General features: G+C 42.2%; 1 long non-coding RNA gene across 2 annotated transcripts; it reads right to left on the bottom strand.

Annotated features, from left to right (window-relative positions):
• Positions 1–275: 275 nt before the first annotated feature.
• LOC135178322 (uncharacterized) lies at positions 276–23,159 on the bottom strand. Of its 2 annotated transcripts, none has more exons than XR_010303477.1 (4): positions 23,093–23,159; positions 1,597–1,714; positions 1,044–1,128; positions 276–815 (listed from the first exon to the last, which is right to left on the bottom strand). It is a non-coding gene; the product is annotated as an uncharacterized LOC135178322 (long non-coding RNA). The 2 variants fall into 2 exon arrangements; XR_010303473.1 differs by having other exon boundaries at positions 1,044–1,121.
• Positions 23,160–25,029: the final 1,870 nt, after the last annotated feature.

Below are 25,029 nucleotides of genomic sequence, written 5' to 3'. Positions count from 1 at the left end.
AGCTGTTAAGAGACATTTAATTCCTTGGCAAATATTATCCAATAATTTCTGTGCACAGAAGTCACAACCAATCAGTGTGCTACACTGGCAGCTAATCAGCACACTCCAATCAGCACTAACAACATCCTACTTGGGGGCAATCTGAAGGTGTTTGTGTGAGTTCTCATGAAAAAATATATATATATATATACATTAGAAGAAACACATGAAAAACTCAAGCGAATCATCATCATCATCCTCATCATCACAGTCTGCTGAACTGAAGAGAACCCACAGAGGAGGACATTTGTCTGGTGTCCTGTTCCTGCTGTTCCCGGATGGATGCTGCCTAGAGTTTTGGAGTTTGGGTTGGGTTTTTTCTATCATTCCCTTTGTTTATTTGTGACTAAGAGCAACTTTAACCAGATGATCCATCAGCTGTGGACCGATCTCAACCATAAACCTTTCAGTAAACGAGCCCATCTCAACACCCTTCATGCAAGTCTCTTGGGTCCCAGGTACCACTACTGCAAGAGGCATCAACAGTATGTTCTTTGATCTCCAGCAGCAGTGGTATCTCTGTATACATGCAGCTATGTATAAATTCCTAGATACTCACTTTTGCTTGCAGTGGCCAAAGAAAATCATAATACTCCATTGGGGTACACACCTGTTTCAGTGCGGCAACATCGATATTCCTAGAAGAAATCCTTCTTTGGCCTACTTTGACTTTTCTAGTGTCTCTTTTTGTCATTTTCCTTTGCCCAGATGCACTTGTGAAATGGATGCAAGAAGCCTTCTTAATGTTCCTCACAGCTACACATCCCCCTCTCCACCTTGAAAAAAATAACAAACTTTACCTGGTTTGCTTTACTCTAGCTTCAAAGTTGTGGGTTTGCAGTGTGGCACAGTGAAACATTGAACAACTAACTATCAGGAGGTTAGCTGGTAACTCTTGATTAGAGATGACTGAAATGGCACATTCAAACCCAGTATGTGCTACTCTCAGATGATGGGATGACCTCTGGAGCCATTGGTTGTCACCTATGCAAATTGCTACTTACAGCGATAGAGTCTTGTCCTGATGGAAATCCTCAGGGTCCCTCTGAGGTGAGCTTTTTGCTGCAGGCTGGGTCACTCTACTGTGGACTTAAGAGAGGGGCAAATTAGAAAGACAGTTTGAGCAGCTCCTAGATCTTTCTCTCCCAATGTGTTCAGTTGACATCAGAGCCCAGGAACAAGGAGACAAAACAACTCAGATCATGTATTTCACCTGGGTATCTGTGTACAGCCTCCACTATCAACACAACTACAAACAGCACCATGGCCTGCAGCAGTTCAGCAGGATTAAGAGACCTAATTCTAACACTCAAAATTGGACTGAAACCGCAGTAAAGAATGTCCTAACAGTATGTCCTGACAGCAACAGGAAAAACGAGAAGGTCTTTGCTTAGCAACAGAATTTCTGGCAATCATAGGAGTGACCTACTACATGCAACTGGAAATGTCATTAGGGCATTCTACCCACAAGCTTGATTTTTTTCTTCCCTCAAATGCTTCTTAAAAATAATTGGATGTAAATAAAGTTGGGTTAAAATTCTGGTAATATCTTCCCACCTTGGTTGTTTTGCTCTCCCACGGAGGGCATTACTTCTTCAGCTGCTCCAGTGCAGGAAAATGCAGTGGTCACATTGAGCTAGCTGCTTAGTCAAATAGGTACAGAAGAATCAACTACCTGCAAGAAAAAGACCAACTTAAAAAAACACAGCAGAGAACAGGATTTCCACATGAAGGTCTAGGCTTAGTTTAGTAGATTCCAGAGCAGCCAGTCAAATGTGAGGCTTATAGGATTCCTTCAGGTTTTTCCCTGTGCTCCTCTGGGGAAAAGCAAAGAATCCAGACACTTGCTGCAGGTAAATGAGGTGTGCTTCATTTTAGATGCCTCTAAAGGCGAGGCATTTTTAGATTAGATTTCTGTAAGACAAAAAATCTCTCTGCAGGGAAGGCCATATTGTAGTGTATCCTTCCCTGCCCCCTGCAGCATTTCATAAATCCTTCTCTGCAGGAAACTCTGTGTTACAGCTGTCATGTTTCAAAACCTCTCAGCTGCTATACATTTTAACTCATGATGATACATCCATGCTACTCCTTTCAATAAAGCATGTTTTCTCACTCTCATCTCTAAAAATAGATTTTCTAAATGTCATGCTTCAACAAGGAAAGAAATAACAACATAATTACAATCATGGTATGAAAACATTTTTAGCATTTTGTTTCCTAAAGGGATGGGAAACCAAGCCAAACAACATGATGCAGAAGGCAGCTTCACAGAATAAGCACTCCCCAAAATGTCCATAACACCTCCTACGGTTAACTAATACATTGAAACTTACTAACACAGTAACAAGACTGAGCATATATACATAGCATATATTATAATATAGACTTTCATAAATTCAAATAGACCACTCTTTAGCAAAATAGAAGATGCACATGAAACTACCTTTCCAGGACCAGGGAGTCTTTGAAATCTAGTGCTTAGCTTGGAATTCACATAGAACACCTCATTCTGTGGCAAGGGTACAAAATAGAACAAAGAGGAAACATAAGCTGGCACATTTCTGTAGGTAAGGATCAGTTTCCTCTCCTTCTTGGCTCTGTAAGCTGTGAGTCCAGCTAATATTTGAGGAATGCTCCAATGTAAAATTGACTTAGGTCGTGGACACACAAACACATTTCCTTGCTGCCCAAACCAGGGAAGAGAAGTGCACGAGAGATGGCATCCCTCCCTTCTGGCTGTTACCTCTGCACTAATGTGCCTCATTTTACCTCCATTACAGTGCTCAGATTTTCCTGGGCTTGCTGTTCTCCTCCAGGGCCACCTAATCATTTGTCAATTGAAGGTACCAGAAGCAGTAACTTTCATACCACATGCTAGAAGTTCCTTGTCTTAGGGCCACTTCATCCACTTCAGTAATGGATTTAGTCAAAACGTCTCCATAACAGAAAGGCAAACCTCCTGCCTGCCAACAATGGAAGCAGCCCTGCTGCAAGACCCCATTGCTGCCTGGCATGCAGTCACTGAAACTGTTAGCCAAAAGCATCCTTCTTAAGGACACAGCCTTAAAGGACCTTAGCCTCTTTTGTTTCCTCCTCCTCAATAAAAATCCAAAACAAACCCAAAGAAACAGCTTTAAAACAAACAAACCAAAAACTCCAGAACAACAACAAAAAAATCCCCCAGCCACATAAGCAGACACCCCCCCCCCCCCCCAAAATAAATCTTTTTAAGTGGGGATGTGTTTCTGTGAAGGGCACAATGGCTGCTGATACACAGTATAGATACTGTCACCTCACCTCAACTCTTGTCCTGTGGTCTGAAATCCTATTCATTATCTTCTCATCAATTCATTTTCATCTCATAAATCAAATATGAAGACTTTTTTTTTTTCTTGCTAGAAATGCTCTGAATTGGGTTGTGATCCTTTCCTATTCAGAGGTGATGGATTATTGCCCTTTGGATTAAATTATTGTTCTAGAAAGACAGCAGTATGACATGCTACACTTCCTCCCATGGACTGCATTAAAAGTGCAATATGTGCCCATAGCTTTAAGTCAGGCTAAGCTGAGGTCTTTGACCTTCATTTAAAAGCAAAATGGTCATAGAAAATAATAAATAAATAGAAATCTTCTACACGAGCACAGTCTGCATAGAAAATCAGAAATCAAACTGTGATGCATTGTCACCTACATTCATGTTTATAAATATGTAAAGGGTGAGTGCCAGGAGGGAGTCAGGCTCTGCACAATGACGTCCAATGACAGGACAAGGGGCAGTGGGTGGAAGATGAGGCTTAGGAAGTTTCGTGTAAACATGAGGAGGATTTTTTTCACTGTTCCAGAACACTGGAACAGGCTGCCCAGGGCAGTTGTGGAGTCTCCCTCTCTGGAGAAATTCAAAAGCCATCTGGATGCATTCCTGTGTGATCTGGTACAGGAGATCCTGCTCTGGCAGGGGGACTGGACTGGACTGGACGATCTTTCAAGGTCCTTCCCAGCTCCTGACATTCTGTGATTTTCAGGTTTTCTGACCTTCGTTTGTCAGTGTTTCCCAGATTCAGAAAACTCAGAGGACATGTTTACAAAGGAGTGCTAAATCCCAAGCTACCTCAGAACACCAGTTAATTTTCATTTCGTGTGTGGAGAACAGTTTATTACCCATCTTCATTCTTAGCCCATTTACTTAATTTGCTGAGGTAAACCAGCCAAGTGTAAAATCAAATTATTTCAGGAAGATTATAGCATAATAAGGTAGTCAGCATTAGTACAATAAACACTGTAATGTGCAGAATATTGCATGTTCTGCATCTGATTCAGGAAAATACAGCAATATGCTAGTAAGTAAACTGGCCAGATTTTCTTAGTGGCAGAAACATGCTGGTCACATTTTTCCCTTTTAAACCTCGTTCAGAGAAGGAAAGCTCTAACACCTGATTGTATCAAAAGGCATCAATTTACAGAACAAAGTGTAAATATCTCACGTGATTTGCTTTGAACCCAGTAAATATTAACACAAGTCAGTGAAAAGGATTCCCACTGCATTTTTCTGTACTTCATTACCTGCAGATCCCAGCAGATAAAATCCTGTTCTTGGGGTAATTCTTCAAAGCATGAGTGAGCCATCACCATTGTGATGAAGTGAAAAGATGATTTTTGAAGCTTTGCTCCAGTGGAATATGCAGATTGAGACCATTTATAGTATGAAGTCATTTTTTTAACCCATTTGCCTGCTACATGACATCAACTCAGCAGAAGGAAGAATGGGCAGGGACAGTCCCACAGGAAGCAGATTACTTGTGTCAATCATGCAGATCTATTGTGTTTCTCTGTAGGACTGCCTTAGCTTCAAAAAACAGGTTTTAAAGTGTTCTTAGGGAAATAATTTTTAAAATTAAAGACATAAGAGGATTTAAAACACAGCTCTTACCTAGGCTGACCTTGTATGGTTGAAGGAATGTAAAATAATCACAGAATCACAGAACTTTAGAGGTTGGAAGGGACCTCACACGAAAAGAAGCATGGATTACTACTAAGCACCTCAAGAAAAAAATTCCTGAAGGAGCAGCTGGTTCTCCTAGAGAGAGCAAGAGAAATCTCTTCTCAAGGCTTACAAAAGTGCTTCAAGATATACACATCTGTATTCACACTGGAGGAATTTTCCATTAGATTTGAAAGTCAGATGAAAGATACTTTATCCTTCTCCTCAAATCTTCTATGCAGAGTGATGCCAAAAGGGTAGTTGTCAGCCATGGATGCCTTTGTTGGTGGAATTCTCCAGACCAAACTACTCACCCCTCAGATTTTTCTGTTTGTAGTTATACCAAATAATCTGTACATGCACATAATAACCTTCCATTTTCCCTTAATTGATTCCCCTGTCAGTGTAGTGATGCCCATGCTGATGTGCTGTCCATCTTCTTGCTCCTTATCACTTAATTTTGAATACAGAGCTGAAACAATGTTAACAAGCTTTCACAGTCTGTACTAAAGCTTCAGGAAATGTTATTGCATAGCTACCTTTTAGCTAATCATTGCTGTGGAGGGGAAATTAATTGATGCAAGATGATATTTTCCAAAATTAATATTGTTTACTGATTTTGATACTCAGAACTTCTGCCACCCTCAACCACTAATTTTAGTAATATTTCGGTTCTTACACGGTCATGGAAACATTCTGTAGATAATATCTACATCTAGTAATAACCAGCAAAAGAGGAGGCTCAGGGGTGACCTCATTGCTGTCTACAACTACCTGAAGGGACATTGTAGCCAGGTGGGGGGTGGTCTCTTCTCCCAGGCAACCAGCAACAGAACAAGGGGACACAGTCTCAAGTTGTGCCAGGGGAAGTATAGGCTGGATGTTAGGAGGAAGTTCTTCACAGAGAGAGTGATTGGCATTGGAATGGGCTGCCCAGGGAGATGGTGGAGGCACTGTCCCTGGATGTGTTCAAGAAAAGACTGGACAAGGCACTTAGTGTCATGATCTAGTTGACTGGATACGGCTGGGTGCTAGGTTGGACTGGATAATCTTGGAGGTCTCTTCCAACCTGGTTGATTCTATGATTCTATTAACTGAACTGGAAGAGAAGGTTCCCATGGTCAAACGCTGCCTGCGGTCAATACGCTGCTTGCCCAGTAGCTGGGCTCAAGCTCTTTCTGCTCTATGGCAGAAGGCAGTAGAGAATTGCAAAGAGACATTTCAGCATTTACTCACAAATTATAATTGCCCTTGCTGGGGCTGGCCACAGTCCAGACAGTGCTCAAATGCTTTCAGGGGATTCTGTCTTGTTGGATGTTGAGGATTGAATCTTCCTGGCTTCTGGGGAAGGACACAGACAATCTCTGATATTGTCTGCTGGCTGCTTCTGGACAATCTGTATATACATCCAGGACTGCTAAGCAGGACCTTCAGGTGCAGAAGCAGGATGTGGTGCAGTCTCAGCACGATGTCACGCTGGCCATGCAGGCTGATCACATGCAGACATCCAGGGTCTGCTCCCGGTAACTTGCGGCAGTGGAGTTTACCAGGCAAGCAACAAGGCAGTGTGCAAGAGCAGCAGGGCTGGGCACAGCAGAGAGAGCAGGCACAGAGCAGGGAAGCAAAGCAGGGAAGCAAAAGCACCTTGTTCACCTGCCTATCTCCTTTTATCAATGTGGGCTGAGATTAATTGCCCTTTGGACACAGAACAGCCAATCAGGATGGCAGTTAGCCAAACCTTACCATATCAGGCAAAGCCACAGGCTTGCTTTTCCCTAATTTGGGAAAAGCACAGGCCTTGCACTAGGCAGGCACAAGCTAAGTGTGTGTACCTTACACCACAGGACCCTGGGCAGGCCAGACTCTATGGCTCCAGGTTCTTTTGTGTCCGTTTCCCATGCTTGCCTCTCTGGTGGAGCAGAAAAACATGCCTAGGCAAGGCAGGACATGTATAAGCCAATTTTGGGCCTATCAGGACTACCACAACAGTTATGGATTTGACAGCTAATACCCTTGGACAGCTCTTCAGATGTATTTGCATTTGGAAGCCGCCTTTCTTTTCCCTGTGTTTATTCTGTGCCATAATATAATCAGGAGATGCATCATCATTATCATACAGATCTCACAGACTTCACAGAGACTTAGGCACAAGATTAAAGCTTTCCTGAGAGGGATAGAACTACTTGTGTGAAAATATTTTGCTCTTTCGTGCTCGTGGCTTTAATTTCCTGATCCCACAGATGAGAGGGATCTATGTGTCACCATCTAATCCTAATGTCACAATTCTCCCTCTTTGGGGAATTCTCAGAACCTGAGAAAAGTTTGACTTAATGAATTTTCTTTAAAGCAGAGAGCATGTGAGCTGATTCTCTTTCTCATTATCCCTTACACTTCATAAATATAGTTACATACATGTATGTTTTATTTATACATTCCATTTTATACACAATAGGCTTGTGTATATGATATGTGCTTTGATATATATGCACATATATGCATTTCCCATGCCTTTCCTAAATTTGGCTCATCCATACATCTGGAATTTTATTTACGTACTTCACATGCCTTAGCTACTAAGCCACTTCCCTCTAGTTCATCTCAATGCTGAGAGAAAAGTCTATGCTGAACTAGCTAGGACAGTTCCTTCATCATAATGTTTCTCTCCTCCTCTTCCCTGTCTGGGTTGTTCAGGAAACCCACAGGGATGTCAATGATCTAATTTCTCTTATTAGAACATTCCAACAAGCCTTACACCAGCACATTCCTTTTCTTCTGTAGAAAAATACATCAAAAAACCAAGGGTGGATTCAATGTAGTAGCAACTGCTTGAGCCCCTCAGAAGCACCACACCTGTCACATGCCACAAAACAATTAGGAGATGAGAGATGGTAAGAGCCAGTACTGATTTTTAATAACATGCTGTGATTCATTAGGGCTACAGAAGCTGTAAAGTACATTGCCCAGACACTCAATAAGTAGAGCTAGACAAAGTACACCACAAAGCTAATTTCTAAATAGAATTTTAAGCAATCATTGTTCATCATTTTGCCAGCCACAGTTTCTAATGTCTTTGGGGCCTGTCTGGAACAACTTGAGGAATCAATCAACAGTTTCCCATTTAAAATTACTTGCCTTTGATTTATAAATTCACAGAGATGATTCACAAGTCACAGAAAACCAGTAAATATCAGAAATCAGGTTTGTCCTTGCCTCATACCAGATCTTCTCAAACAACACATTCAGTGATGTCCTCATCTGCTTCCTGTTTGTTTGCATTTTTTAAGGCTATATCCTCAGTGTCTGACCTCCAAACAAGCACAAACTAAGCCAATCAGGAAGCCCTAGGGACAAGAAATTTGAATCCATCAAAATATGACTCAGTTCCATCTCTAAGTCAACAATGACATTACCCTTGATTTCATAAAGTGTTCAATTAGTCCAAGTGTCTGTTGCCATCTTGTCGCTTCCCCTGCATCCTCACAAATGTACAGCAGTCAGACCCTGTCTTTCCTCACCAGTTCTCCATGCACATGCCAAATTTGTATCATTATTACTGAAGTAATCCAATAATTAATTTTCCAAATCAGCAGCAAACATGAAACCAAAAGAAATTAAATTGGACACATCTCAATTGACTTCAACATAGAAAGGAAATAACTAATTGAAAATCCTTCCTGTGAGAAAAAAAACCCAAATCTCCAATAATAATTATGACACCTCTAACATAATAAACAATTCAACAAAACCCTTACTGGGTTCCAAATTACACTGAAATGGAAAAATAAAAGATCATAAATGTTACCCATAAGTGTACTGCACGTATACAGAGATCATAGAATCATAGAATCAACCAGGTTGGAAGAGACCTCCAAGATCATCCAGTCCAACCTAGCACCCAGCCCTGTCCAATCAACCAGACCATGGCACGAAGTGCCTCGTCCAGGCTTTTCTTGAACACCTCCAAGGATGGTGACTCCACCACCTCCCTGGGCAGCCCATTCCAATGCCAATCACTCTCTCTCTCTGAAGAGCTTCCTCCTAGCATCCAGCCTAGACCTCCCCTGACATAACTTGAGACTGTGTCCCCTTGTTCTATTGCTGGTTGCCAACCCACACCTGGCTACAGTCTCCCTTCAGGTAGCTCATTAAAACTTCTCCCTAGTCCAATGGCAAGAATTTAGAGGCACAGAGAAATCAAAGTGATGTCTGTAGGTAGAGCATCTTCCCTGAAATGAGAAAGAGCACCACCCTAATGAGCCTGTTGCTATCTTATCTATACTGGAAAATAACAACATATTACACCACATAGAATTAGATCCTTTGGTTCTTTTCAAGTAACCAAAACTCTCAGAGGATTCCGTGCTTGTTTTTTAGTGGATTTTTAATGATCAATAATATTTTTTTTTTTAATCACTAATGTAATGACAAATGGGTGGAGGTTTTGGATCATGGTTAAAATTAAGTGTTCTTCTGTGCAAAAATGATTTATTGATTATAAAAGAAAGGTCACTGAACTGCTGTCATCAATGTTTCTCCAATTGCTACACAAGAGGTCTTTGTACACCGTAGGTTAAAGCAGCAGACTACTGACACCAAACTCTGGATGATAGTGTGGATACTGGCATGGAGACCCATTCACTTAGAGATTATGTGTATCAAGAGATACCACAGAGCATCACCAAGCCTTGCAAAACATATGAGGAGAACTATATTTTGGTGTGAAACAGGCATACTTTATTCATAAGAAGGCAAAAAAAAATCTATTCTGAGGAGAAGAGAGAAGAGGGGAAAGGGGGAAAGAAAGAGAGAGAAAGGGGGAAAGAAAGAGAGGGAAAGGGGGAAAGAAAGAGAGGGGAAGGGGGAAAGAAAGAGAGGGGAAGGGGGAAAGAAAGAGAGGGGAAGGGGAACTCAAACCAAATAACACAGGTCACAGTAAATATCTATCAAACCAAATATGTGTCACAACATATGCCTGAGACCGCAAACATAACCGAGCCTCTTTGTCACATTGGGAAACCAGGACACGCTCGAACATGTCCAATGAAATATGCAACCTACAGCAAAGCATCAAGGGCCAGTTCAGAGGTGTGTCAGAGAGGTTGTTTTCCTTTTCTTACAGATAGGTTAGAGTGCAGAAAGGCTGAGGAATAAGGGATACCATTTCATGAAATGATAGCAGAGCTAAGAGGAAATAAAAGTGCTCTAAGGCAGCTATGGATTCATAGTAAGAGCAAGAGAGGAAAAATGATTCACTGCACCTAAGCACGGTGACAATGATATTGGCAATTTGTGAAGTGTTCATTTCTGGCTTCAGTGTTGCATTTTATTTCATTATGGGTCCCAAAACTACATCATTTAGCATTTGAGCAGAAGAAACACTGCAGAAAAAAAAAAATTAAAACATGTCTGTCCATTTGCCTACACAGCTCATGGGCTTCTCTCCAAAATTATCCACCACTTCAGAATCTGACTTTCTCAGACAACACAACCAAGCACTAATGTCAACCACTCTTTGGAAACCCCAGAATTCTGCATATTTGGAACTGGCAGTCTCTCTTCTAATGTCGTGGGATAGAATCACTAAGCCCTGTGCTTTTTCAGGAGATAAATGGCACATCTTGTGACTCTTTGCAACCATAAAAGACTTTAGTACCATTATTACAAGAGTAGGTGAAGTATATCCCAGCATTCTGTCCAATTTCTCTCTCTGTAAATTGTTTCTCTTCAGTCTTTTTAGAAGTATGAGCCCTTCTTTTAAAATGTTCTTTAACCACACAATTGTACTTCACAGAACATCAGTTCAGGGGTGGTAGTGCCTTTGTCTAGTAGTTACCTTCCTTCTGCATAATTATACCATCACCCCACATCCCAGCTCTTGCACACCAGCACATGCCCAGTGAAAAATGGCATAGTTGAAGTAATACAGTCTTATTTTCTCTCATCACCATTGTCTACGGTGCACTTTGCAGTCTCACCTACGTCACTCGAGAGATCCCTTAGCCATGTCCGGTGCATCACCAGCAGAGACTACAAAAGCTTGATGTCAGATGTGAGGCAAGATCTTTACAGAGAAAGGCATAAACACTTTATACTCACAGTCAGGGAACTGGGCACTTAGTTTCTTCTGCCACTGTCTAGCAGTATTTCTCACACGGGAGGTACTGGAAACCACACAGATGTTCCATTCTGGCAATTTTCATTTGTTAGATGATACTGTAATAGGTGTGCTGCCATCTAGGATTTAAAGAAGCTCTAGGGAACCCTCCCAAATTACAGTGGAGACTGCTCTTTGCACTGTCAGCAATCACAGACACACATGGGGAACTAAGCCATTCTTGCATGTCCAGCCTCTCCTTTGGTTTTCCAAGTGGAATAGCAGTTAAAAAGAGCTGAGCTAACTTGTTCAGAAGACACTAATGCAAGTGTACTTTAGAAATCAAAATATATTGAAAAGAAATCCCATGGAGAAGTTTCTATGATCTGCAAGCAATTATGTACAAATACTGCTATCTACAGAAAATAAATGACTTGATTACCTTCTGCTTTGAAAAGGCAGGTCGTGTTGTCACTGTAGCAGATAATGAAGGTGCAGAGCCTGCAGGAAACAACATCTGGGCACAATATAGAACAGAAGATAGCAAATTTACCTCTTAAAAACTCACCAGTTTTTGAACAGGAGCCTGGATATTTAGGCAAAACTCTGATTCTGCCGCCATGAAGGTACTAGTGGATTTCAAAATGCCTGAGAATGCTGACATGAATAGAGCAGCACAGATGGGCACCAGTGAGATAGCCCAGTGCTTGTTTCCTCAGAGTCCTTGAGCTATACAGAACATTAGACAGAATTTGCCTTCCTTTCAGAACACAGCTAATGCACACTCAGCTGCTGCAGCAACTGCTCAGTATCATTCTTTCATCTGTATTTACTGACATAGCAATGCATGCATGTTTTGAAGACTTACTCTTCTCTCTTTTTAAATCTGTCTCTCTATGCTTGGCCTTCAAACACCACTTCTTCAGTCTGCATCTACTTGACGTCTCCCTTCTAAGCCTTTTCCAGCATCTTGACTGTGAACTCTAATTTGTTCTTCAGATCACTACAACTTCCATGTTCCTTTCCCAGACAGGCATATTGCAGATAGTGCTGTTATGTAGCTATCACTTCCTTTTCCTTCCATTTATGTTTTGAAACACTGCAGTTCTAGCAGGGCATGCAAATAATAACTTGGTCTTATTCTAGATCAAGATCCCTCTGTCCTAGAACTTCACAGACAACATTTTCCTCCCTTCCCAACCTTGTTTAGGATTGCAGTAGCCAAATTGTGTGCCACATTCACTCCTTCCAGAAAAATGTGTGACATTTGAAAATATTGATTTTGATACAAACACAGAGGAGAATTTCAGTCTCTGCCAAAGCCCTTTATTAGAGAACCTGATTTATTTTTTTCCACTCATACACTTAAGACCCACTATAAGGCACAAAATGTGCTGAAATGTACATCCAAGTGCTAGAAAACAGCCAATAACGTTGTATCAGGCAAGTCCATTCTCCTGCCAGCGCAGGGCACTTCCCTGTAGCGTAATCTCAAAGCACTTACCTACTCTAAAGGAGTTCAGAAAACATGAAACCCATCCGTTACTTCTTTAGGACATCTCATCTGCAACCATTACTGAGGTAGTATTATTTGCTAATGGCTTGCCCAAATTTCTTTCAAGGGTTATTCTTGGGCATTTTTGTGTTACGATTATGTTTTCCTCCACTAATTTGGACAATTAAATTGGGATTGTGTGCACCAGGCCAATTGTCATCACACAGACAGAGCCACGATGCTCGGGAAGACAGAAGTCTCCTCTGGTGAGTGAAGATAAACTTCTGTGGGTGAGTAGTAAGCACACAAATCTAATCTGACTGGACCCTGCAGAAGCTCATCTCCTCCTTTTAGCTCTGGTAAGAACCTAGGCAGATTAGGCTTCCCAAGATAAAACACTTTGCATAGATATAGTCCATACCAACATTCATAGCCGTATTGTGTACAATTGCCTTTTTAAAATTCATTTTCTATATAAATCCTCTCTGCCTGACCTTTGATCTTTTCCTGTTGTTCCACGGGCTTCAACTGTAACTAAAACTTCATTGCCGAGCAACGCAGGTGGTGGTGCCAGTGCTGGTCTAAGATAGGGCGAGTCACTACTTGCACCTCAGATTTGCCACTGCTTTTTCCCTGTACTCATATTCACCACTAAATGATCAGCCATTATAAATTCTGGTTTTACATAACTGCATTCCAGGTACTGCTATTTCACTGCATATTCTGATATTTTCCAGTAACTGTATCTCGCAACGAGTACATACATTTGCCACTTCTATTTCTGTACAAGATTTTGCATAATTGCTTTAAGATGCCAGGTGTTTTAAAATTAGGTATATCTGTGAATTAGCTCTTAAAGAAAAAGACAAGTAAGCATGTCTTAAAAAGCCACTACAGACAAGTAGTCCATCCAATAGCTTATCTCCCAGTAAAGCATTCATTTTTCACTATTCTGAGCTGGACTTGTTTACTGAGTTTCAAAACCCATGCCTGTTTGTGGGTTTTGTAAATGTCAGTCTTTTTCTCTCAGCCAAAGCTTTAGTTACATCTATTGAAGGCCCAGTTAATTTGCTACTCCACTTCTGCTCCACAGAAAAACTGTTTGGGTGTTATGTTTTACTGATGACACTTCTAGGGAGTAACTGTCAAAACAATTGGATCAGTTTAAATAATTAAGAACATGAGCAAAGGCAATTCTACACTACTCCTCACTCTGTTATGGCTAGATGGTCTCCAATAAAAACAGGCCATCCAAAGCACAGTTCCTGTCATTTTTAAAGAAATGCAAATAAAGTGGGGGGCAAAAAGAGCCAATGGCATCCTGGGGCGTATCAGGAAAAGTTTAGCCAGCAGGTCTAGGGAGGTTCTTCTCCCTCTCTACTCTACCCTGGTCAGATCACACCTCAAATACTGTGTCCAGTTTTGGTCTCCCCAGTTCAAGAGAGATAGGAACCTACTGGAAAGAGTTTAGCAGAGAGCCATGAGGATGACTGGGGGACTTGAGCATCTCCGCTATGGAGAGAGACTGAGAAACCTGGGTCTGTTTAGTTTGGAGAAGAGAAGACTGAGAGGAGATCTCATCAATGTATACAAATATCTGAGGGGTGGGTGTCAAGTGGATGGGCCAAGCTCTTTTCTGTGGTCAGCAGCAGTAAGACAAGGAGAAATGGCTACAAAATGGACCACAGAAGGCTTCACCTCAACATGAGGAGAAACTTTACAGTGAGGGTGACAGAGCACTGGAACAGGTTGCCCAGACAGGCTGAGGAGTCTCCTTCTCTGGAGACTTTCAAAACCCACCTGGTGTGTTTGTGTGCAAACTACCATAGGGGATCCTGCTTGGCAGGGGGGGGTTGGACTCGATGATCTCTGGAGGGCACTTCCATCCTCTAAAGTTCTGTGATTCTGCATGGTACTGAGCCAATCTATCAGCTCTATAGCAACTCCCTTCCTAGGTCCTGTGCAGAAACAAAACAAAACAAACAAACAAACCCCAAAACAAAACCCCCAACACTTGTTTAGCATGAATCTCTAGGAAGGGCCAAATTAGCCTTTAGCTGGCTGCAACATGCTGGAGCCAAAAACCAAAGGTACATTCCAGGCTTTCCGAAACAAGCAGCTTTGGACATAACTGCCCATGACGGCTTATATTTTTTCATTGAACACTTAATGACCTGTGTTGTACAGGAGGTTAAATTAGTTAATGTCAGAGTCAGTTTTGGTATTACAACTGAAAAAGTATCTGTGTTAACAAACTAGTTAAGAAAAGACAGTTACTAGCCTCCCAGGAAGGATAACAAATGACACTAAATCAAGCAAAAGAACATTGCCTTACAGTGGGAGGTGTTTTGGTTAATACTGGTGGTAAATAATCACTAATCAGAAAACAGAGACCTACAGAAAGTGTTATTCAACCACTATCAGGTAAATCTGTTGCATTTACCTCCAAGGAACACAGAACATTTTCTTGGAGAACTAACAAGTTTGATTTGAGACCACCATCAATCCTGTATTCTATATGCTTATCTGAAATATGGTCATGCAATATTAAGGCTACAAAAATCCCATTTACATTCTTGTTTGTGTTCAGTTAATCACTCCACACTTCTATCTCTCCTGTTGGAAAATTGTTATATTACCTTATACATTAACTCATTGTTTATATTAGCTCAGTAGCCTGTATGGATTCTGTTCAAAGCCAGCAAAACCCATAATGGTTTTAAATCTGGGGTGTAAAAATGGATATAAAGTTGGCCATCTCCATCTACCTTTCCTAATCTCCCAGAAAAAAAAAAGGTTATACATCGTTAATTTCTCTTTCTAGCTCATAATCCTTCAGGATTGGGCAAATTCAGCCATTTCCAAACTTGGTTTTAAAAACTATTCAATGAGTTCTGATGCTGTGAGGACACCTAGTGAGCAATACCAGAGAGAAAGAAAACAGTCGCTGTTCCTACAACATATGATATGAACAAATATTTTCACCAGGCTTTTTATTGCAGAGAGATATTATTAACACTGTTTGTATTACAGCAGCTTCTAAAGCCAGGTGGTAGTTGCAATAAGCTGCCTATATGCTTTGCTATAACTGTGCAGGGAAGAGAATTCTATGTTTACAGTCTAAGGGAGGATTAGCTCACACGTTTTCACAAGCATTTAGACAGTAACACAACTTTTACAGCCTGTTTTAAGTATTTATTCTGATATTATTCCTGTGGCTACCATGGAGCCATGACTATAGAATTTAGCTGGAACAGAGGCCTTCTGAAGGGGCTCTCTAGAAAATGGTGGCAGGACCAGCACTCAGCTGCCAACCAGGTGCAGTGGGCACTGGGAACACTGCACAGAGAGCCTCTGGACCTGCTGGAAAAGCATGTAACACGTAGGAGAAGGGATAAGGAGAAGGTTGCATACATCTCACACAGACTTCATAGAACTTCATAAGTCTGTATTTACAGAAAACAAAAGAATTACACAGAGATCCAGAGATTAATCCAGTGATGGTTTTAAATTAAAAGAGTAGATTCAGATTAGATGTTAGGATGAAGTTCTTTACCATGAGAGTGGCAGAACACTGGGACAGGGTACCCACAGAGTTAGTTGAGGCTGCATCCTTGGAGGTGCCTCTGCCCATGGCAAGGGAGTCGGAGTTAAATGACCCTTGGGATCCCTTCCAGCCCTGACAATTCTATGATTCTGTGATCAAGATCAGGCAGGACAGGGTTCTGGGCAACCTGATCTAATGGGGAATGTCTCTGCTCACTGCAAGGGGATTGGACTGGGTGATATCTAGGGGTCCCTTCCAACTCATACCTGTCTGTGATTCTCTGAACCCTCTGGATTCATGTTACAGAGGACAGACTCTTTCTTCTGCTTTCTCATTTCTTTCCAGGCAGCACGATTCTGCAGATCACTGCCAAACTTTAACCTCCACATAGCTTTTGACTGTGAATGTGACCGTTGCTTTGACTGGAGAAGAGGAAAAACTCTCAAAGTTTTCACAGTCTTGCTAAATCATCCTGATATGCAACCCTCTCTTGCTGTAATATGCTCAAGTTTTAGATCAGAAGAGCAACTGCAAGCAACAACTGGTCAGCTATAGAGTACCTTGGCTACAAATTATGCCATGACATCATTACCAGATTTTAAAGGAAGGAAACACTATTTCAAAGCAAGTCTGTCACGCTGCATCTCTTGTAACATCTTACACCTTGGAAGATTGGGAAAAACCCCACATTCAGCCTCCAAAGATAAGATCTCATTTTGTACATTACAAAAATAACATTCATTGAATTCTGTGCAAGACTACACTGTCCTAAGGATCTTTGTGTTCCATTCAAAGGCAGGGATTCTCCCATTCAAAGGCTGCACGTAAGTGTAGTGGAGGGCCACATAGGCCCAAATAGGCTTACATATGCCTTGCCTGGACATGTTTTCCTGCCCAAAGCAGAAGTAAACATATTAAATGGGCAAAAGGGGCCCAATAGGCCTGGTGCCACAAGGTCTGGCCTGCCCAGGGCCCAGGTTGCATAACGCATTGTGTAAGTGGTTGTGTAAGACCACGCGCTTAGCTTATGGTCCATCGGGTACAAGACCCATGCTATCTCCATCTTTGGGGTACTAGACCTGTGGACTCTTCCCAATGTGGTGTGTTTTGGCTGACTGCCAGAAGCCTATTGGACAAAATTGTGGCCGAAGGGCCATCAATCTTGGCCCACATCTGACAAATAGGGCAATCCAGGTAAACAAGGTGCTCTTGCCACTCTTTCCAAGCAGACTCATAGAATCAGAATCATAGAATCAACCAGGTTGGAAGAGACCTCCAAGATCATCCAGTCCAACCTATCACCCAGCCCTATCCAGTCAACTAGACTACGGCACTAAGTGTCCCATGCAGTCTTCACTTGAACACCTCCAGGGACAGCAACTCCACCACCTCCCTGGGCAGCCCATTCCAATGCAAACCCCTCTACAACAGTAAGAGACTCTGAGACTCTTCTATATTAATAACACCCCAAAAACTGCTAACAGCAGAAGTATTAATTAATAAGGCCTCCTATTTCCACCTAAGTAGTGCACTAGTTCCTCTAAATCCTTACTAACACTTAAGAAGTTGCCAGGTAGTGCAACAAGTTTAATGGAAAAGAGAAATTAACTACAGAAGGATTTTTTTTTTTTGCTACATCTCATGGCATAAGCATAGAGAATCCAAAATACCTGAAAACCCTGTGCAAGGAAGAGCACAAATAGATAAATGCTTTGGTAAACTCATTAATTCTGATCAGCACTAAGGCTTTGCACGCTTGCCCTTTTCAAGTCATCCACATATATTTACACTTTCAAGAAACTCCCAGTTTAGAAGAGGTAACACTTAGGGAGTTAGCTTTGAAAAAGTTATATTAAGTGTTGTTGGAGAAATATATTTCTTCATCTTTTGTGGAAGCCATTGTTTGAGTCTGAGTTTGGGGTGAGATATGAGGCCAGGGTAGGTATAGGCTGGATGTTAGGAGGAAGTTCTGCACAGAGTGATTTCCCATTGGAATGGGCTGCCCAGGGAGGTGGTGGAGTCATTGTCCCTTGAGGTCTTCAAGAAAAGCCTGGATGAGGCACTTAGTGCCATGGTCTAGTTGTCTGGATAGGGCTGGGTGCTAGGTTGGACTGGATGATCTTGGAGGTCTCTTCCAACGTGGTTGATTCTATGATTTGAAGGTTATTGAATAATTTATTAATATATACCAAGAGAATTTCCCCCAAACTTACGTACAGCTAACCCACACAAATTCTTTGTATACAGTTGGTGAAACTATTTTACAGAACGTCTATTTACAGCCGAATTAAGCAACTTGATAGAAGCTCTAGAAATGTTCTGGTCAGAGAGTCTTGCGGCATAAAGCGCCGCTGGTGAAGGTAATGAAATTCCTTAGCAACTTGAATCAAGAGAGTTCAGATAGTTGGAAGTCTCAGTATCTGTGGTCCCAAAATATATACAGCGAAAGCCACGTGGTTGATTTCTCATGGAGCTAATAGTTCAATTCGAATTGGGGCACGCTGTCTGAGAAGACTCCACGGACACGATGGGGCTGATGCAGCGGGCTGGAGCGGCAGCTGGCCGGAGCGCCTCGTTGGATCATACACTGGATCAGTGCAGAGTGTCATGGAACAAAGGATCACGTAAAGAGAACAAAGGCAGTGGCCCCAGGCAGCTTGTAGTCAGCGAGAGGTGAGCGGAGAGAGTGGCAAGAGCACCTTGTTTACCTGGATTGCCCTATTTGTCAGATGTGGGCCAAGATTGATGGTCCTTTGGCCACGATATCGTCCAATAGGCTTCTGGCAGTCAGCCAAAACACACCACATTGGGAAGGGTCCACAGGTCTAGTCCCCCAAAGATGGAGATAGCATGGGTCTTGTACCCGATGGACCATAAGCTAAGCGCGTGGTCTTACACAACCACTTACACAATGTGTTATGCAACCTGGGCCCTGGGCAGGCCAGACCTTGTGGCACCAGGCTTATTGTGCCCCTTTTGCCCGTTTAATGTGTTTGCCTCTGCTTTGGGCAGAAAAACATGTTTGGGCAGGAAAACATGTCCAGGCAAGGCATATGTAAGCCTATTTGGGCCTGTGTGGCCCTCCACTACAGCCATTCACAGATAAAAAGCAGCAAAATAAGCAGGATTTAAGAATGTATTTAAAAATCCTGAAAGCATACTGGGTTGTTTTTTTTTTTTTTGCCCCTGTCACATAAGCACTGAATATTAAATAGGTTGCAAAGTTGACTGTCAAGAGACTGTTACATTCAGAAAAACAGACTTGATGCTGATTTGATTCATATCATTATCTGAAGGACAACTACCGCATTTTGTTACTTGGTGAGTTACTCTGCAAAGAACAATCTAAAATAAGCTGGTATTGCTCCTCCTCTGAGACTTTTTTGAGTCACCTGATATTCATAGTTACTTGAACAAACTAACGCTTGGAGAAATGAAAAGGTCTGTAGAAATTTCTGCAGTAGTATCCTGGACATGACTCTTCATGCTAGTAGCCACAAACAGTTGGATCATCTAAAATGGTAATATTGTAGACATATAATGAAGTGAAAAGTGAACATTTGAATGAATGGCAGAGAAAAGTTAAATAATTCTGATATCAACTCCAATGTGCAGTTTCTGCACCTGATTTACTAAAGGAAGAAAAATTCCTGTTGATCACCAAAGCGTCACTGATTCTATCACAGTATCACCAAGGTTGGAAGAAACCTCACAGATCATCAAGTCCAACCCTTTACCACAGAGCTCAAGGCTAGACCATGGCATCAAGTGCCATGTCCAATCCTGCCTTGAAGAGCCCCAGGGATGGCGACTCAGCACCTCCCCGGGCAGCCCATTCCAGTGTCCAATGACTCTCTCAGTGAAGAACTTTCTCCTCACCTCCAGCCTAAATCTCCCCTGGCACAGCTTGAGGCTCTGTCCTCTTGTTCTGGTGCTGGCCACAACCACCCCTCAAGTAGTTGAAGACAGCAATAAGGTCACCCCTGAGCCTCCTCTTCTCCAGGCTAACCAGTCCCAGCTCCCTCAGCCTCTCCTCATAGGGCTGTGCTCAAGGCCTCTCACCAGCCTCGTTGCCCTTCTCTGGACACGCTCAAGCATCTCAACGTCCCTCCTAAACTGGGGGGCCCAGAACTGAACACAGTACTCAAGGTGTGGTGTAACCAGTGCAGAGTACAGGGGCAGAATGACCTCCCTGCTCCTGCTGACCACACCATTCCTGATGCAGGCCAGGATGCCACTGGCTCTCTTGGCCACCTGGGCACATGTTCAGGCGGGTATCAATCAGCACCCCCAGATCCCTTTCTGTCCCTCCTAAGGCCCATAGCACCTAAGAGGAAGCTTACAGGTTTGAATAGCTGTCTAGGGCAAGAGCTACTCATCAGAATAAATGCCTCCTAAATGGCTTTGAAAACCTCACCCTTGGCAGTCATTATGCAGCATGCACATAAAAATGATAATGCCTTATTTTATTCTAAAGGAAAGGTTAAAACACGGCCTCTCATTTTACATAATACCATTTACAGGACTGTTATTTGATTAAAAGGCTAGTTAACATCATCTATGGCTAATTTAGTGTGTTTTAAATTTCCCAGACCCATAAATATGAAAATCAGACAAAATGAATAATCAACAAGTACCTTCCATCAGAACTGCCAAACCACCCTCACTGCATCAGCTGCTGCAGCTCAGGCTCCTGTTTTTCTTATTATTTATGACTTCATGTCACAGACAGACAACTTCACCCAGACTGGCTGGATTAATCCAGTCCTGCTCTCACTGACCTATCTCCCCAGCTCTGTTTGAAAAGGCTATGCTACCTCTGAGCTGTTCAAATCAGAAGGGTAGAGGAACTGTGTTCACTTGAAGCATCAGAGGAAGTGCTTCCAACACCTACTGCTACTACCAAAGCTCTAAAGTCTTCCCATGCACCTCAGTCAAAAGTTCTGGGAAGCACAGTGTGGAGATGCTCTGCAAGGGGTAAATGAGGTTAGCTGGGGTTTCTAAAATCAGCCATGCCATCTCTCGGGTCATGGCTTACAAAGCCTCCTTCTTCAACTTGCACCCTCACAACCTAGTCCAAGAGTTCACTAGAGTGGGTGGAGTCACATGACAGTGGAAAGATCCAGATTGTGTTCAGTGTTTCATCTGCCTCCACACTTCTTTGACAGCACTGAGGAACATAAAGGACATCACAGAATCATACAGTGGCCTGGCTTGGAAGGGACCTCCAAACCTTTCTGCAGTAAGCAGGGGCATCTTCAACTAGAACAGATTGCCCAGAGCCCTGTTGAACCTCGCCTTGAATATCTCCAGGGGCCCAAATTGCCTCCCTAGGTAACCTGTTCCAGTGTTTCACTACCCTCATGGTAAATAACTTGTTCCTAACATACTATTTAAATCTCCTTGATATGGGTATACAGGAGCCAACATTCACTAGTTGTGCTTGATCTGAACCAACCTGTTGAGATGGATGCCACTGTTGTAGAAGGGTTTATTATTTGCTTGGCTGAAATGTGGACTTGAGTTGACCATTTGTGTTCGCTCTGGTAACTCTCCTGATTAAATCCACCTCTGGTTTTATGAACACTTTTATATGCACTCTCATTGTCTGCATCAGGTTACCAAATGAATCCCTTCAGTATGGCCATTTTTACACATTCTACTTCTGTTTTGTTTGATGTTTCCCCAGTTTTCACTGCAACTGAGACCCCTAAGTGTTCACCATTACAGTACCATAGACAAATGAGCTCCCTTTATAGCAACACACACACCTTAAACCATACGAAGTGGGAGAATAAAGCAGCAATCCTTCCCTCAGCTGCTTCCAAAGCTGAATGCATTATCTCCTCATTAGAAAGCATATTAAATTATGGTACAAAAAGATGGGATGTAAACACCAAACTTTAAAGAATTTACAGAATGCAATTGGTCTCTTTTTTTCCCCAGCAGTCATAATTTAAGTGCACTGATCTTAGATTTATAAATGTATTGATCTTCATTTTTTTTTCCCCAAAGAAAATACTTTGCATCTAAGAAGTAGAGCCATGTAAAAACTTTAATTTGCTCATTGCCAATGAACTTCATCAATTCTCAATACCAAATGCAGTTGGGAAAAAAGCATGCAAAAATTCAGTTACCAGGGTAAATACACATGCTAGATTCTGGAAGAGTTTTGTTTGCTCATCTCCATAAATAAAGTATTTTCATCAACATAAAAGTCCAATTTGTCTATCACAATCCAATTAGTTTGTTTTCATGCTCCTATAGATATTTCCCACAATGAGGCAAGATTCTTGCTGCTTACTTTGTTCTTGGTGCTATATATTTTCTTTTCCTTTCCACATAACTAGGAATATTTTTTCCCACTTATTACAGTTGATTTTCTTTTTTAGCTTAGAATTCGAGCACATGCTTGAATCTGAAGAGAACCATCTGGATCATATGCCTGGAAAACTGAAGCATGAGGACGAGAGAGGGGAAAGGAAAAAAAAAACTGTCTCAAACTTCAGGCAGCCTTTTGCTTTAATTTCAATCAGCACAGCTGTGCTCTGTCGTAGTTTCACGAAGTACTCACAGGAAAACAAAAATGGTTGCTAATTGTTACTGATAGGTTCTAGATATAACTCCAAACACACAACACCCCACATTCAAATTACCAAGGCTGGAAAAACAAAGCGTTTGCCACTAATTGACAAGAGGGCACAAGAAAAATCACAGCTTTGAGTAAAAATGGCACTGACTGAGAGGAGGACCTCGACTCTTTTGTTTTACAGGCAATAAAATTAATCTGAAAGTTTTCTACAGTTCAGAGTGCAAACAGAAAATTGAAACACCCTTGAGAAGTGATATTCCAAATGAAATGTTGTGGGTTTGGTTTTTTGGTGTTTTTTTTTTTTTATGGACTAAGTTTTTATTTTAAACTAATTTCAATGCTATTACCTCGTTTAAACTCCTTTCAGTTTCTTCAAGTGAAGTAAAACACAACTTCTCCCAACAGAAGAGTTGTCTCAGAGGAAAGTCAAACTGCCCTGTTCTGGAAACACCAAAATAGAATGCAAATTAATTGTTTTATTTTGCAGGGCTTTTATCATAGTATCATAGTATCATCAGGGTTGGAAGAGACCTCACAGATCATCAAGTCCAACCCTTTACCACAGAGCTCAAGGCTAGACCATGGCACCAAGTGCCACGTCCAACCTTGCCTTGAAGTGCCCTAGGGACGGCGACTCCACCACCTCCCTGGGCAGCCCATTCCAGTGTCCAATGACTCTCTCAGTGAAGAACTTTCTCCTCACCTCGAGCCTAAATCTCCCCTGGCGCAGCCTGAGGCTGTGTCCTCTCGTTCTGGTGCTGGCCACCTGAGAGAAGAGAGCAACCTCCTCCTGGCCACAACCACCCCTCAGGTAGTTGTAGACAGCAATAAGGTCACCCCTGAGCCTCCTCTTCTCCAGGCTAAACAATCCCAGCTCCCTCAGCCTCTCCTCGTAGGGCTGTGCTCAAGGCCTCTCCCCAGCCTCGTCGCCCTTCTCTGGACACACTCAAGCATCTCAACGTCCCTTTTAAACTGGGGGGCCCAGAACTGAACACAGTACTCAAGGTGTGGTCTAACCAGTGCAGAGTACAGGGGCAGAATGACCTCCCTGCTCCTGCTGACCACACCATTGCTGATGCAGGCCAGGATGCCACTGGCTCTCTTGGCCACCTGGGCACACTGCTGGCTCATGTTCAGGCGGGTATCAATCAGCACCCCCAGATCCCTCTCTGTCTGGCTGCTCTCCAGCCACTCCGACCCCAGCCTGTATCTCTGCATGGGGTTGTTGTAGCCAAAGTGCAGCACCCTGCACTTGGAGCTATTGAACCCCATCCCATTGGACTCTGTTCAAACAAGAGTTCACTGACACAGGAATGCTGTCAGAAAACCTCTGGATTTAACAAAATAGATTTTTTTTTTTCAATAGGAAGCATTTCTGTCTGAAAAAATTCTGATTAACACTAAGTCAGACAGTTTTAAAATGAAAGTTAAATTAGCATCCAGCTGCACACCAGATTTTCAGATTTGTATAGACACCTAAACACACAGGCAGTCCCCAGGTGGAACTTATTAAAGCACATAAATGTATATATTTCTTTTGAAAATGAGAGTTGCCTTCCAATCCTTTCAGGTACTTCTGAAAAATAAATTTGTTGGGAACTGGCTGAAAGAGAGAGGGCATGAGCCCCTAGAAGCTCGTACAATCAAGCCTTAGATGTGAGGTCTGAGCATTGGAACTGCAGTAAACCACAGTGCTGTGTATGAAGAAGTTCAGAGGAATTTGTCCTTGAGCTTCTGATAAAGGGCTTCTGTGAGACTGTGTGCACAGTAGGAGGGAAATAGGAGGAATATGCAAATTCCAGTGTTTAGGTGCACTAAATGCTTTTGCAGTAACTGCAAGTAGGGAAGATTATGAATATTCAAATATTTAGATGCACCAAATGCTAGTGAACAGTACCACATTGCACGCTGCATGTGCTCACTTTTCTCACCCTAACTGCAAAGTATGTGCTTTGTAACTTGAAGCCTGATGCTCTCAATAAAGAGTTGGATTGCTTGGATAGCCTAACTCACATTGAGTTGTCTCCTTGCTGTCCCCTTCCTGTCCATGTAAATTTAAATCTAATTTTGCTGGCACTTACTGAGCTATCCTGGTTTCATTTTTAATCAGGAAATATGCAGAAAATTCTTATAATTAGGAAATTAAACTGTTGAGCTTAAAATATCTTGGTTAAAGAAAAATTGTCTGGGGAAATCCTGGCAACTCTTGCCCAGAATAGGCCATAATAAAACTTCTCCATTCCTCTTGGACTGCGTTTTGTCATTCCTAGTTGACAACACAGAC

This window comes from Pogoniulus pusillus, chromosome 1 (assembly GCF_015220805.1).
Source record: "Pogoniulus pusillus isolate bPogPus1 chromosome 1, bPogPus1.pri, whole genome shotgun sequence".
Classification (NCBI taxonomy): Eukaryota; Metazoa; Chordata; class Aves; order Piciformes; family Lybiidae; genus Pogoniulus; species Pogoniulus pusillus.
This window is presented reverse-complemented; position numbering and strand designations above follow the sequence as displayed.